This window comes from Danio aesculapii, chromosome 11 (genome assembly GCF_903798145.1).
Source record: "Danio aesculapii chromosome 11, fDanAes4.1, whole genome shotgun sequence".
Taxonomy (NCBI): Eukaryota; Metazoa; Chordata; class Actinopteri; order Cypriniformes; family Danionidae; genus Danio; species Danio aesculapii.
The window spans coordinates 13,858,152-13,873,528 of NC_079445.1; the positions used below are offsets into that span (position 1 = coordinate 13,858,152).

The 15,377-nt window shown below is 34.9% G+C and overlaps 1 long non-coding RNA gene across 1 annotated transcript; it reads left to right on the forward strand.

The window, feature by feature from the left end:
- Positions 1-589: 589 nt before the first annotated feature.
- Positions 590-5,364, forward strand: LOC130237186 (uncharacterized). The gene is made up of 3 exons (XR_008838526.1): positions 590-654; positions 748-840; positions 5,304-5,364. It is a non-coding gene; the product is annotated as an uncharacterized LOC130237186 (long non-coding RNA).
- Positions 5,365-15,377: the final 10,013 nt, after the last annotated feature.

Sequence of the window (15,377 nt, forward strand, 5' to 3'; positions counted from 1 at the left end):
TATACAGTGTGTAGCAAGTGTCTTGAGCAGGGTTGCTTATTTATTTTCTAGCCGCGATGCTGCTATCTAATTTCTTTCCTTATATTGTTTGTGAGTAATATTACGCATTTGTTATTATTTGCGTTTCTTAAACAGTAACCTGTGTGACAAATTGTGTCTAAGTTATGTACTTCAATACATTTTTTATTCATTCACACAAATAATGTACATAAAGGCCTGCTTTTTTTCCCTTCTCAGAACATCCACCATAAACCCCTTAAATTGTTCAGTATTCTCTCAAACAGCCGTTTGAGTCACCTCAAATGTAAGTATTTTTTTAAGTTAACTAACTGAATTGGAAATAAATGTAAAAATACTTCATTAACAAACAATAATATTTGATAATCATTATCCAGCTGGGTAACACTGAACTAATGACATTAAACTTTTAACCTTTTAAGTGTCTAAAATCACTCACTTATTTTCTCATTTGCTTGTTCTGATGTATCCATATTAGGTGTAAATCATTGTGACAGATATCGACTAGAAATTAAAGTTTGCTGTATCAAATCCAGGTAGCAGAGGGCCAGATTCGAAACGGTCCGATGCACTTCACTTGCAATGCAGATCATCATTTCTCGGACAGCTTTCTACTTACTGCTGTGGACATGAAAGGTTCAGCTGACTTTTAGCTCTGAATGAATGGCTATTAACATGGTGTTGAGAGAACAAAATCTGCTCTTTATTAACAATTGGAATCTTTTCTAGGATCGTCCTAGGCTTGCCCATGCTGATGGGCTGCACCACAGCAGTACTGGAGCTGAATTCCTGTTGGACAACATCTTCAGGATGCTTTGACTAGTAAGTGAAAATCCACATTTTAGCCATCTAGACTTTTGATCGTCCCACTTTAATCTCCATAGAAACTGTCTGTTCCTTGTATTATTAGATCAAGAATTTAATTTACTATGTGTTCTAGAAAAAATCTATTAAAAATCAAACCAGAAAAATGTTAAATAAGTGAAAATACTTTTTTATTTTTTTAAGTTCGGTCTTCTAAACCAGTGGTTCTCAAACTGGGGGTCGCGACCCCTGCAGGGGTCGCAGAATAATTTCAGGGGGTCGCGAGAGTGATTTAAAAATTGTGTCATTTTCAGTGATTATAATAAATATTTTTCAGCATTACAAAATGAAAGCTAATATTTTCAGATTTTTCAAAAGATATTACTGATTAATAAGTATTTAGGACACATTCAGCAGAATGCATCTTTGCATCTTGAAACGCAGCGCTCAGGAACAGTTAAAACTGTTGTCATGTCAACTTGCCGCAGTAAACAACCTTCAACGGCTTGCCCTGCCTTCGCGCTCTTCTTATTGGCCCACTGCTCTAAGAACTGAACACGAATGATTGGTTAAAATCAGCTGTCAATCACTCAGTCAACGCCTCCTGTTCTTCAGATGACAGGAGCTACAACGGCAAAAATGTTGAAGCGCGGAAACATGAGAATGAAAACAACACTGACAGATTTTGACTTAGAAACACCTAAGCTACAAAATAATGGCACATTTGATTACTGATCATGTGGTGAATGTTAATCCACCATCTACACTTATTAAAGAGTGGATAAAAGACTTCCATTGGCTTTGTCCGCTATGAAAATAACTAAACATTCACTGTAAAGTCTATGGGACCTGAATTTTCAGGTAACTGTTTGCCACATCTACACATTTTAAGCACGAGAGCATTCTGTTTAATCCTTCATTTTAATGCTAGACGCTGTCAGCCGTCACAAGTGGCAGCTATATGCAAAATTAATACCACGTACCCCATCACAAAAGGGCTGCACCGACTAAGATAAACTAATATTGCAAGCTCATGAAAAGACCGGTATTGCTATTTAAAATGACGTATGCAAATAATAAGGTATTATGTCAAAAGCATCTGTGCAATATCAGACAGCACCTGCGAGAACACAGCACAGTTATCATTAACAGATTCATTAATGAATTCATGTCAAACAGTGCGTGCAGGGCCAGTGAGGCGCGTCCGTCCGTGATATCTTTTTGATCAATCAATTATGTTATAAAAATGTATTTTCTGTGATAACAGGATTTCATTGAGACATATTTTCCTCACGCATGAATATATATTTTTTTGCTTGTTAGTTTTGATTAGTATTGATTTCAAATGCAATAAATCTGTTTATAAACTTGTAGTAACATAGCAATAAATGGTGCGCCTACATTTTTAAAGTTAGGAGCACCAGTACTACCAAGCAAAAATGTAAATTTTGAGCCCTGTAATGTATAGTAAATACAGTAAACATTGTGAACAGCTTAAAAAAAGCTATTTTTATTGTTTGTATATGCTTTGGTAGTGGGGGGGTCGTGAGTTCTTGACGATCTTTACATAGGGGGTGTCGCTGGTTTAAAAGTTTGAGAACCACTGTTCTAAACGTCAGGCCACTTGCACCTAAAGCACGTATTGTAAATGAACAGGACAACAATCTTAATGCACTAATAATCCTAATCTTAATGTCTTACTGAAACCTGGCTTAAACAAAATGACTACAGTATGTTAGTTTAAAACGAAGCCGCGTTGAACTTGAATTTAATTAAATTATATTTATTATTAGATAAAGCAACATAATACTTGGGTAATACATTATAAATTAATAGTTGTTCAATTAAAATAATATTAATAAAGTGTCCACCAAATTATACTTTTTTTACAGAGTAGTGAGTTAGTTAATACCACCTCACAAATAAACATGGTTTAAAGTAAATAAAAATGTTGTAATCATTTACCCACCTCTAATATGTTCCAAACCTGTTTGATTTTCTTTCTTTAGTTGAGCGCAAAACATTATATTTTGATTAAAGCTGAACATTTTTAACCGTAAAAATAAATTACAACCAGTATAACAAAGTATGGATTGTGGTTATAGGTTTTCTGTTTTCAGTTCAATAGATGAAAGAAACTTAAACAGGATTGGAACAAGTGAAGGTTGAGTAAATGATGACAGATTTAAATTTTTTGTGTGAACTGTCCCTTTAAAGTGGAAGTGAAGCACTCAGTCAAGTTTACATTTATTTGTAAATTGATTTCCAGTTTAGTAAAAATATAACAAACAAACTCGATTAATGTAACCATTATTGAAGAAAAAAGCATGTTTTACTATAGTTTATATTTTTAGAGCAAGGGTGCAGCTATTTTGGAATATCACTGTCTGACGTCACGAGGTTGGTTCCGTTCCCTCAGCTGAACAGATACAGTGGAAGTAATGGACTGAACACACAATGCGTGAAGTTTTGGATGTGCAAAAAAATACAAGCATTACATTTACAGTTAAAGTCAGAATTATTAGCCCCACTTTGAATTTTTTTATCTTTTTTAAATATTTCCCAAATGATGTTTAGCAGAGGAAGGGAATTTTCACAGTATGTCTGATAATATTTTTCTTCTGGAGAAAGTCTTATTTTTAATTTTTTTTCAGCTAGAATAAAAGCTGTTTTTAATTTTTTTAAAGCCATTTTAAGGTCAAAATTATTAGCCCTTTTAAGTTATATACTTTTTGATAGTCTACAGAACAAACCATCGTTTATTACAATAACTTGCCTAATTACCCTAACCTGCCTAGTTAACCTAATTAACCTGGTTAAGCCTTTAAATTTCACTTTAAGCTGAATACTAGTGTTATGAAAAATATCTAGTAAAATATTATTTACTCTCATCATGGCAAAGATAAAATAAAATTGTTATTAGAAATGAGTTATTAAAACTATTATGTTTAGAAATGTGTTTAAAAAATTGGAAATTAGGGAAAAAATAAACAAGGGTGCTAATAATTCGATTGGGCTAATAATTCTGACTTGAACTGTATGTCCGAAAACATAAAAATACATTTATACATTTTTAAATATGTCTTTTATTACCGATCGTTTGATGTGCTTTGGTCCACTCTCTGTATTACGATGCCTGACCTGCCCTCAATGTCTTTAACAAGATCTGGTACCTGACGTAATGGAGGCGGGGTACTTTCACTTTTCACTATATAGCCCCTCACTTCTCTTCATGTTCAAACCAAACTAAGATCGGTGCAGTTTTTCACTTCACAGGTTTTTTCGTGCTTCATATTCAATGTTGAAAGATTATTGTAATCGTTGCATTAGTCTGAATGTAAATCACCGTGCCAGGCAGCGCTGCGTGTGAGAGAGTAGATCAAAGCACATCAAATGAACAGTATTTAAAAGAAAAATAGTAAACATAAAAAAGTTTAGATTTTAGATACAAGTCTGTTCCTTGTATTTTGTACCAGCTCTGCGACGCATGTCTACAACTTCACGCATTGTGTTAAATTAGGCTTTTCAGTCTTCATATTCAGTCCATTACTTCCACGATATCAGTTCAGTTGAGGGAACGGAGCCAACCCTGTGACGTCAGACATGGCGACATTCCAAAATAGCAGCACCCTAGCTCTAAAAACTACAGTAAAACATGGCATTTCTTCTAAATGGTTACATTAATCGAGTTTGTAATATTTTCATTAAAATAGAAAACAATTCGCAAAATAATGTAAACTTGACAGACTGCTTTACTTTCATTTATATATTTTAAAAAACAAGACCAACTTTATATTAAGGCACCTTAACCACAGTACTTGGAATTAAATTAATAATATGGTACAATGCACTTATTAAGTACTGTATATACATGTTTTACATTGTATTATTGTAAAAACTTATTGTTGAGCCCTGTAATATTAATTTTTGTATTTCAAAGGCCACTTAAATTTAGTCCAAAAACAATATTTGACCTTTATGCATAATTGATTAAATTTTTAACGCATATAATTTTCTCTTATTTAATGTGTTTTTAATCAACTAATGGTTAATTTTAAAAAAAGCTAATAACTACAACCTGAATAAAATAACAATATTGCAAATGCAGTACACTCAAAATTATAGTGCATTATCTGTGTGAATGAGTGGGAAAATATGTGGGGTGCACTAAGGAGGGAGTGGTTTCAGACAGCCTTTGTGTTGTCTTATTTCTGCTTGTGCTCAGATATTTGAGAGGTTCTATTTTCTATGGATTTTGCCTTTATTGATGTACATGGGCACTCTGCAAGCAGTGAAAAAAAATCCTTTTATATAAATTGAGACAATTCCTAATTTTATTGATGTTTCATTTTGTTATTCATTTTGTTATATCTTTTGTGAATATGTCTTGATAAGTTAAAAAAAATGGCTCTGGGAATATTGTGAATTTCCTTTGTTTTCATAACTTCTCAGGTTAACTACTTTTTAATTTACTTTTATAGGGACACCTCCAATGTGAAGCAGTGGACAGCTAAAGATGTTGCTGGCTGTTATTGCTAGACATTATTTAAATTTGATTATTTGTATTAAAATGTATATTACATTATTAATTATATTATGTGAATGTAATTGTGATGTATATTGATTAATAAAAGTGATTATTTATGAAAAATGCGATTGTATTTTTTAAAAATCTATAAACATGTATAGATAGAAAGATAGATACATAGATTGATAGATACATACACTGTAAACCCGAATTAGTTGACTTTACTAGATTGTTGCGTGGAAACCCGTTGCACGAAATAAGTTTAGTTTTTACATTTATTCAACTAAATAGGTTAAGCTATATTAAAAGAAAATCTTTAGTGGGTGTAGAAGAAAAATCTAATTTGGATTAGTAGTCTTTACTAAACATCATTAGTTCACATTACTAATTTTATAGAGGATATGTTTTGTAAAATGATCATTAAATTGAACGTAACATATATAATAATGTAAAAAAATGCTTTTATGCAATGATAATTGTTATATTTATGTAATCTATTATAATTAAAAATAATGCCACTGAAATTTTACAATTTTAAGCACAAAGAATCAAACAACCTTTCAATTTTTTTTATTTTTGTTAAAGTTCTACAGGGAACATTTATTTCTGGCATTAGCAATCATTGCTAATAGCGCAAATGTGCAAATTTTGCAGTGAATCAAACAGCAATTTAATTATTTAATGTCTTTAGCTTGGGCTTTAAGTCACTCTAGCCCAACATGAGAAATTTGTTGTATGAAGAGAAAAGTGTTCTTCGTCGACTTGGGGTATAGTAGTCCAAAGAGAATGCACAGCTTTTGACAAGTCTTTGTTGCAGTCCATCACAAGTTGTCCCTCAATTATCATCTTAACTGAGGCTTCATCCGCAATAAGAATAGGATTTCAAGGTGGTGGAATGACTGGATCATCAGAGTCCTACCAACAGAGAGGAACAGTTATGTTTCTCATTACATAATCATCAATAATGTTTAACAAATAACTTTTAATGACAGAGACAAAAGATAATCAGTGAATTGGTTTTGACCAATTTACTTTTGCTTCAGTTACAGTGCAAAAGGTTTAATGCATTCTACAATGTTAAATTTAGCATTTACTTATTGACCCAATTCCCAATTTAACTATAAGACTTGTGTATCTTCATCTTTCCCTCAATTTAAAGTCACAAAGCCATTTCATCTTTAAATTGAAGTTGGACTTTTAAAACGGGGACACAAAAATCACAGGTATCGTTAAAAATAACTTAAACTGTGTTCTGAAGAAACTTGGGAAATTTTCAATAATTTAACTGTTAAAAAATAATGCAAATATATAATGGACATGAACCAACCTTGGTTTGCTGTAAAAGCTCTGACAACAGCTCTCCAACATTCCTCCTCTTTAATTGAAAGATCTCAATTAAACAGACTCTGTCGATCAAACATTCGGTAACTCTTCATAATAACTACACACTATGAATCATTTATTAAGCATTAGCATCTTGTGAATTCATTATCTGTTAAGCAATAACTCTACATTAATAAACGTTAGTAAGCAGTTTATAACTGCAGTTACAAATGCTGCATTGTTGACTTATAAACACATTTATAATGTGCTTATTAAATGTACTTTCATACTTTGTAAATAATTTATTTTTCATTACTAAATGAAGTATTGCATTATTTACAAACCATTTGTATTTAAGAGTAGTTGGTGGTTTTTAAGATCATTCAGAATGAGTTAGTAATTATTAATAAACTAATGAAATCAATGTTTCTATATCTTATCATTCAGGCACGTAGTAATGGTTACTATATATGTTAATAAATGCTTTATTAACTCAACTTCATGCAGTTTTCTGACCTAATCTAAATTGAGGACTATTTATGCTTTATAAATCCCATATAAATGACAGTTAAAGGCTCAGTAGCAAATAAACAATAATCTTTGCAATCTTATCTAAAAAGGAAATTATTGTAATGACAGGAGTGTCAAAATACATCAAATTGGATAAAACAACAATATAATAATTTAACAATATAATAGGATGCAATGTTTAAACTGTACAGTCATTTTATTTTAGATTAGGTTGCAAAGATTTATTTTTCATTTGATGCAGTTTATTTGTGTATCTTCAAATGAATAGGAATGAATAGTGTAATTTATGTTGTTTTTCCTGTTTAGAATTTAACTGAGCCTTTAATTGTCATTTATAAGAAATTTATAAAGCATGAATAGTCTTCACTTTTGTTTAGGTCACAAAACTGGATGAAGTTGAGTTAATAAAGCATTTATAAACATACAAATTAACTATTTGTAAATGCCTGAATAATAAGATATACAAATGTTGATTTCAATAATTTATTAATAATTTACTAACTCATTCTGACTGATCTTTAAAAACAGCCAACTACTCTTAAATAACTGGTTTGTAAATAATGCGATACTTAATTTATTAATGAAAAACGAATAATAACAAAGTATGAAAAGTACAATTATTAACCACATTATAAATGTGTTTGTAAGTCAATAATACAGCATTTGTAGCTGCAGTTATAAACTGCTTACTATCGCTTATTAATGTAGAGTTAATGCTTAACAAATAAAGAATTCACTATTTGCTAATGCTAAATAAATGATTTATAGTGTGTAGTTATTATAAAGTGTTACCAAATTCCTGTTTGAGGTTCTTTCCCACTGCTGAACTACAAGAACACCTGCAAAACAAGAGAAAAAAACAGAATATTCATATTTCTAAACTAAATTACTAAATAAAAAAATTATACTTCAAATAAATTTAAAATAAATCAATAATAATAAAGTAAATAATAAGTTGAAGTAATAATAAAGTAAATAATAAAGTGACACAAAATACTGTAAGCAACACTTAACAGTGAGATAAAATAATAATAGAAAAATGTTATTACATTCTTAAACATACCTGATCTACTGTAAAAAAGTGCAGGCCAGCGTAGCAGGATCCGCCTTATAGCAGGTTAAGACTCCTCCACTTTTTTGCAAACGTAAGGTCCATCTTTAAACGGCAAATAAGAAATTTTAGGGAAAAAGTTTAGAAAAAGCTGCAACTATAACTAACTGTACTGTGAAAGTAAATCAATTTTGCTAGTGACCTCAACTTCTATACAGTTTAAGCAGTGCTTAATTTGTGATTTGAGAGGTCTCAGAACAGATAGGGGTAACTGATCCGGCATGTTACCCGAGGATGGAGAGGTGTCGCGCATGAAATTGGGGAGTGAGGGGTGTTGGTGCAGCGGATGGCGGAGGGGTGTCGCGGACGGCAGTGAAGAGGGTTGGGGAGTCGCGGAAGAAAACGAAAGTGAACAGCGGACGGGGGAGAAGAAATCACAAAAAAATCTGTTTCATGTGAAACTTTTAGCGTTATTAAAGATTTATAATATTTGGCGTTAGCCGCTAGCATGTGCTCATGCATGGACTCGTGCTACTAATACGAACCAACACAACGTGTAATAATTATCACGTTTTACAGGGAACATGCTTTAAACAGTGAACATACAGAGAAACAGTAGATAACGTTAACGTTATAAATGGTGGCTAGACAGAAAGGCAAATGTATATGATAATATTATAACCTAACTGTGAACTGACAGGGAAAATAGCGCTAACTGACATATTCATAGCAGAGACAATATTTTGAGTTCAGCATCAGTGTGGATTTTCAGTTCTCAGTTTTGTCAGAAAAACATATAAACTGATAAAAGCTTCTTTGCACACTTACCGTGTCATGTTGATTTTCAAAAATCCGCGGTAACCCAGCATCCTAAAAGCTCCAGGCACTCACTAGCCGCGTTTCCACTATCGCGCCTAAAGCGAGCGAGCCAGGGCGAGCCAAGGCCAGTCGCGTTTCCACTATCACTTCCGGGGCGTAATCGGGCCAAAGCGGGGCTTCCTTGGGGCCAGCGTCCGGCCTTTTTCGGCCCGCCGAATACCTTGGGCCAAGGAGGGCCAACTGGGGCTTCGGGGCGGGGTTACGTACAAAGGCGGAGTTTTCCTGTCAGGTAAAGAGGAGACAAGATGCTTTCTTACCTTACATTTGTTTTGCTATCACGCTTGATCAACTCACTAAGAAGAAGAAAAAATGGATAGCAGACAGTACTGGTCAGTTGAGGACACCAGGGCTCTTCTGAACATTTGGGCCGAGGAAAATGTTCAGAGGCAAATAGACGGCGTTTGCAGAAATGAGGACGTTATCAAATCTGTGTTCGAAGTAAATGCCGCCGAACTCGAATGTCCTTATCCAGGGATCGCTGTCTGGCCTTACACCAACAGACCACAAACAGTAAAAAAGCAATCGCTTCGGTGTTCTCCATCTTCCTGCTCTCGTAGTGATGCCAGGTTGTGTTTGTGGTTATAATTTGAGTTTTTTGTTCCCGCTGAAGTGGGCGGGTTGTGTGACGGGTTGTGTGACGTTTGATTCGGGGGATGTTCTGGGGGCGGTGTTTGCGTGACGCGCTGCGAGCAACTAGCCCGACAGTGGAAACGCGACATGATTTCGGCCTCATTTCTCAACCTCCCGGGCTATTGGCCTGGCCTGGCCCGATTAAAGCCCTGGCTCGCACTGGCCCGATAGTGGAAATGCGGCTACTGAGCGTTTTGATCACATCACCTCAGCCAATCAAGGCCCCACCCCTCTAATGTAATGACACAATTTCTTAAAGAACAATAAATAATTAGTAATGATCGCTTAAAATGTTTTATAAGCACAAAATCCGGGTTTACAGTGTAGATAGATAGATAGATGTCTATTGAATTTGTGATTAAACATGTTTGCACAAACCATAAATTAAGAGAGATAGGAAAAACAAGCATTAAAAAATAAAATGGTGCTTCAAAGCACTCAAGGTGGTTCCTGGTCATTCTTAATAAGAGGGTTCCTCAGAGAACTGCTCCTTTTGAAATGGTGCCTAGAGGTTCTTTAGAGGGTTCCGCCGGTGTGGCAATGTGAAGAACCCCAAAAAGTGCCTCCATGAACCTTTCATTTTTACAGTGTTAAACTGGACTATTGCAACTCTCTGCTAGCCGGGCTACCAGCTAGTTCTATCAAACCTCTTCAGCTGCTTCAGAACGCAGCAGCACGAGTGGTCTATGATGAACCCAAAAGAGCACATGTCACTCCGCTACTCACCCGTTTGCACTGGCTGCCAGTTGCTGCCCGCATCAAATTCAAAGCTCTGATGTTTGCTTACAAAGCGACCTCTGGCTTTGCTCCTTCGTATCTGCTCTCACTTCTGCAGATATATGTGCCCTCCAGAAACTTGCGTTCTGTGAATGAACGTCGCCTCGTTGTTCCATCCCGAAGAGGGAAGAAATCACTTTCCCGAACTCTCACATTCAATCTGCCCAGTTGGTGGAATGAACTCCCTAACTAAATCAGAACAGCAGAGTCACTTGCTGTCTTCAAGAAACGACTAAAAACGCAACTGTTTAGTCTCCACTTTCCTTCCTAATCTGCAACTGCCTCTCTGGCTATACCACTAACTGTGCTCTCTCTCTCTCTCTCTCTCAAAAAAAAATAAATAAATATTTTTTTACTAATGCTTAGCTTCTTAGACTTTACACACCTGAAACTTGTCTATAGCACTTGTTCACTGCTGCTCTTAAATTGCTTCCTTGTCCTCATTTGTAAGTCGCTTTGGATAAAAGCGTCTGCTAAATGACTAAATGTAAATGTAATAAGAGGGTTCCTCCAGGAACCCTTGAAGTTCCTCGAAGAACTGCCCTTTTTTGAAATGGTGCCTAGAGGTTCTTTAGAGGGTTCCGCCGGTGTGGCAATGTGAAAACCCCCAAAAAGTGCCTCCTGGAACCTTTAATTTTTACAGTGTATGATGAATTACAGCGATTTACGTCAGATTTACTTCATTAGCACAGCCGCGTGTCAGGACAATTATAAAAAAGACGCTTCAATCCCGGTTTGTGGACATTAAATCAGGTTTATTTTGTAAATTAACACAACAAATGGTGACGCAGTGGCGCAGTAGGTAGTGCTGTTGCCTCACAGCAAGATGGTCGCTGGTTCGAGCCTCGGCATGTAGAGTTTGCATGTACAGGTGAATTGGGTAGGCTAAATTGTCCGTAGTGTATGGGTGTGAATGAGTGTGTGTGTGGAAGTTTCCCAGAGATAGGTTGCAGCTTGAAGGGCATCCGCTGTGTAAAAATGTGCTGGATAAGTTGGCAGTTCATTCCGCTGTGGCAACCCCAGATTAATAAATGGACAAAGCTGAAAAGAAAATGAATGAATGAATGAACATAACAAATATCCATACAGCAGTGGAGATTAACCTGTAGCCTGTCACATTTGCTGTGCAAAATCAGTGCAAAGAAAACGCGCGCTGTCTCTGTGTGTGCATGTCCCCGTTATGTGTGTGTGTGTGTTTGTGTGTGTCTGTGCGTGAACTTTGTAATAACGTTGTGTGTGACTCATCGTTGCAACTCTACAACAAATGCATCAAATACTCATTGGTAAAGTTTTTACTTTAGTATTTCTCACAAACTTTACATGAGATCTTCTTCCTTTATGTATCTCTGTTGTCTGAGGCAGCCGAGAGCGGAGACTGAGGCACACTGACAGGCTCCAATAAAATCCAGCTCCAGGCCCACAGAACCACACACACGTTTCAGGCACACACAACCCAGCACACACGATCTAGGCATATGATGTTACGACATATGTTAATGTTATTAACATCTTCTCGAACCTCGTCATCAATATAATTGTATATATATTGTTAATAAATATTGTACACAATAAACAATAGAGTTTACTATTTTACAAATATTTCGACCGAGACGGGCGAATAGGGAGCCATTCAACATAATAGGCTGAACAGTGTTCTATCAGTCATCATAGATGATCAGTCATTATTATCTGTCAGAGTCAACATAGCAGATACTCGTTTGCTGGCCTTGCTGAACAATTTAAATTGGACAGGTTTCATTCATATAATGGATTCATTTATAATGAAGCAAATAATAGCAAGTTAATATAGGCAATAATACATCTTTATATGTAATTAAAATCTTTTTACATGTAATAAATGTATAACACTATTAATTATTTTAATCAGTATTTATTTTAATAGTATTTTATACTTTTTATCAATGATTTCCCATATAAAATACTACATTAATTTATAGTAAACAAAATATTGTTTTTAAACCATACTGGTAATTTGTTGTAATTATAGTTGCAAACAAATTTAGCATCACAAGCAAATTAACTGTTAATAATTAATTAAAATAATAATAAAAATTATGTATATATATATATATATATATATATATATATATATATATATATATATATATATATATATATATATATATATATATATTACAGTTCAGTAAAATATACTAGTTTAGAATCAGATAATCAGTTAAGATAAAATAAAATATAAACTATATTATGTATTGTTTAAATAATAAACTATAGTAACTCATTTTAATGTGACACATTATTGTTTGCTTTTTATTTACAAAGCGATTTTAACCAAGTATGACAATATTAAGATCCTGAATTAGTTTATTACACTTAATCTTACTATTAGATGGTCTATGCAGAAAAGCTAGTCCATGCTTTTATGACTTCTAGGCTGGACTACTGTAATGCACTGTTTGCTGGCTGCCCAGCATCCTCTATTAACAAACTCCAATTAGTACAAAATGCAGCTGCCAGAGTTCTTACCAGGTCTAGAAAATTTGATCACATCACCCCAATTTTTTCCTCCTTACACTGGCTGCCTGTTAAGTTTCGTATTGAATTTAAAATATTGCTTCTTACATATAAAGCTTTAAATAATCTAGCTCCTGTTTATCTAACCAACCTTCTGTCTCGCTACAATCCAACTCGCTCTTTAAGATCTCAAAACTCAGGGCTTCTGGTAGTACCTAGAATAGCTAAGTCGAGTAAAGGAGGTTGAGCCTTCTCATTTATAGCTCCTAAACTCTGGAATAGCCTTCCTGATAACGTCAAAGGCTCAGACACACTCTCCCAATTCAAAACTTGATTGAAGACCTATCTGTTTAGTAAAGCATACACTCAGTGCACCACTTAGCGGGCTTCCACACAGGTTTCTGCACCTTGTTTTTATAAACTATGAACAGCAGCTATGCTAATTATTCTCTTTATTCTCCATTTCCATGTGGGGATACTCTTCCCGAGGCCCTCAGACTATGCAGAGTCACTGATTCCAGTGAAGACCAACGACGAGAGGATCCCAAGGTTTCCATATCCTGGACCAGGCCATATCCTGAGCAGCTACTGTGGTGGTCATGGAGGAGTGGATAACATAAGACTGATTCCTGTGATGCTCCAGGGACAGACGAGTTTTCGCTGAGGCCAGCTTCCAGCCTCCGCCACTGAGACTGCAGCTCTGCACAAGACGTTCGGCCAGCGGAGAAATTAAAATGGTCGTGCCCAACTGAGTCTGGTTTCTCTCAAGGTTTTTTTTCTTCACTTTCGCCAATTAGTGAAGTATTTTTTCCCTCTCCGCTGTCGCCACTGGCTTTCATGGTTCGGGATCTGTAGAGCTGCGCATCGTTGAATTTGCTCGTCAGTGTTTGGACTGTCAGTAGTGATTTTTAACAACACTGGACTGTGCTAAACTGAACTGAACTTAAACACTAAAAACTGAACTACACTGTTCCAATTTACTATGACCTTTTATGTGAAGCTGCTTAGACACAATCTACATTGTAAAAGCGCTATACAAATAAAGGTGAATTTAATTGAATTATGTTTCCTTTGTGTATGTGGACACGTGAATAAAGTCTTAAGTGTTTTAACTTATTATTTTTATTTACATAATTTGAGTTTAGAAACTGCAGAGATGTTAAAATGATCGTTACGATATAATAATACTATAATGACTAAAATGGGAAACCATATTTGTGAAATTCAATAGGTGGCGATAATTCTCCTAAGGAGTTAGTTAGTTACCATATATGGTTTGCCTAGATTTTGTGTGCTAGATTGTGTGTGCCTGAAACATGTGTCGTTCTGCTGCACAGGCACAGAGAACTGTGGGATGGGAGGACTAGCCTTAAAGGCACAGTTCACAAAAACAGCAACAAGCTGTTTGGAGCTATAAAATACAAACTAGTGAAAGCTATAATAAATAATCTGATGGGTGTTTTGAGCTGAAACTTTACAGACACGTTCTGAGGACACAAAAGACTTTAAATATTAAATCTGGAAAAAGGGGTAACCTAGGTGCCTTTTAATGTCTAATCATCTTGTTTAATCCCACCCCTGGGCGAGCGATGTAAGTGTGCAATACACAGGCTTGGTTCTATAGTCGGTGTTAAAATGCCTTTTTATAGAAATAAATTCTATTTATTTTCCACTGGACATGTTACTACAGATATGAGGGAGGTGCCATGCATCTCTTCCAAGAGATGCATGGCTGCAGGAGTTACTAGTGAAATTAGGAAATTACTAGTGGCTGATTCAAAAGCACAAGAGAATGATAATGTTTAATTTCTTCATTTAAAATAACTGACTTGGTCTGTGTTAGTAATGTCAATTTGCACAAAATCTCGTGATCAATTATCAATTAAATTAACAATCAATTACACGTTAATCATGAATTAAATTTGGCCTATTTAACACTCTCTTTCCTGAAATTACTGCAAATGAGAAAATGAAAGCACATCAGCACTGAGGAAAAATCAGATGCTTAAGACATAATCTGTAAAATAATTAATTATATTTAAAACGTAAATATATGACAGAGGTTTGTGAGACAACAATTACAGTGGAGCATTAGCCCTATAATTAAATCCTTGTTTTCCATGGAGTGAAACAAATCATTCACTCCCACAGTTGTGTAGCAGACCAGCACAAACAAAATATATATACTTCATATAGGCTATTTTTGTTGGAAAGATTATCTTTTTGGAATGAATATTCACTCTAATCTTAATTTGAATGTTTTTTTGTTTGTTTGTTTAGGTCAGTTATACAAAAATAAACAAGAAGAACTAATAACATCTGAGGTGAAGTGCTTCAAAACAA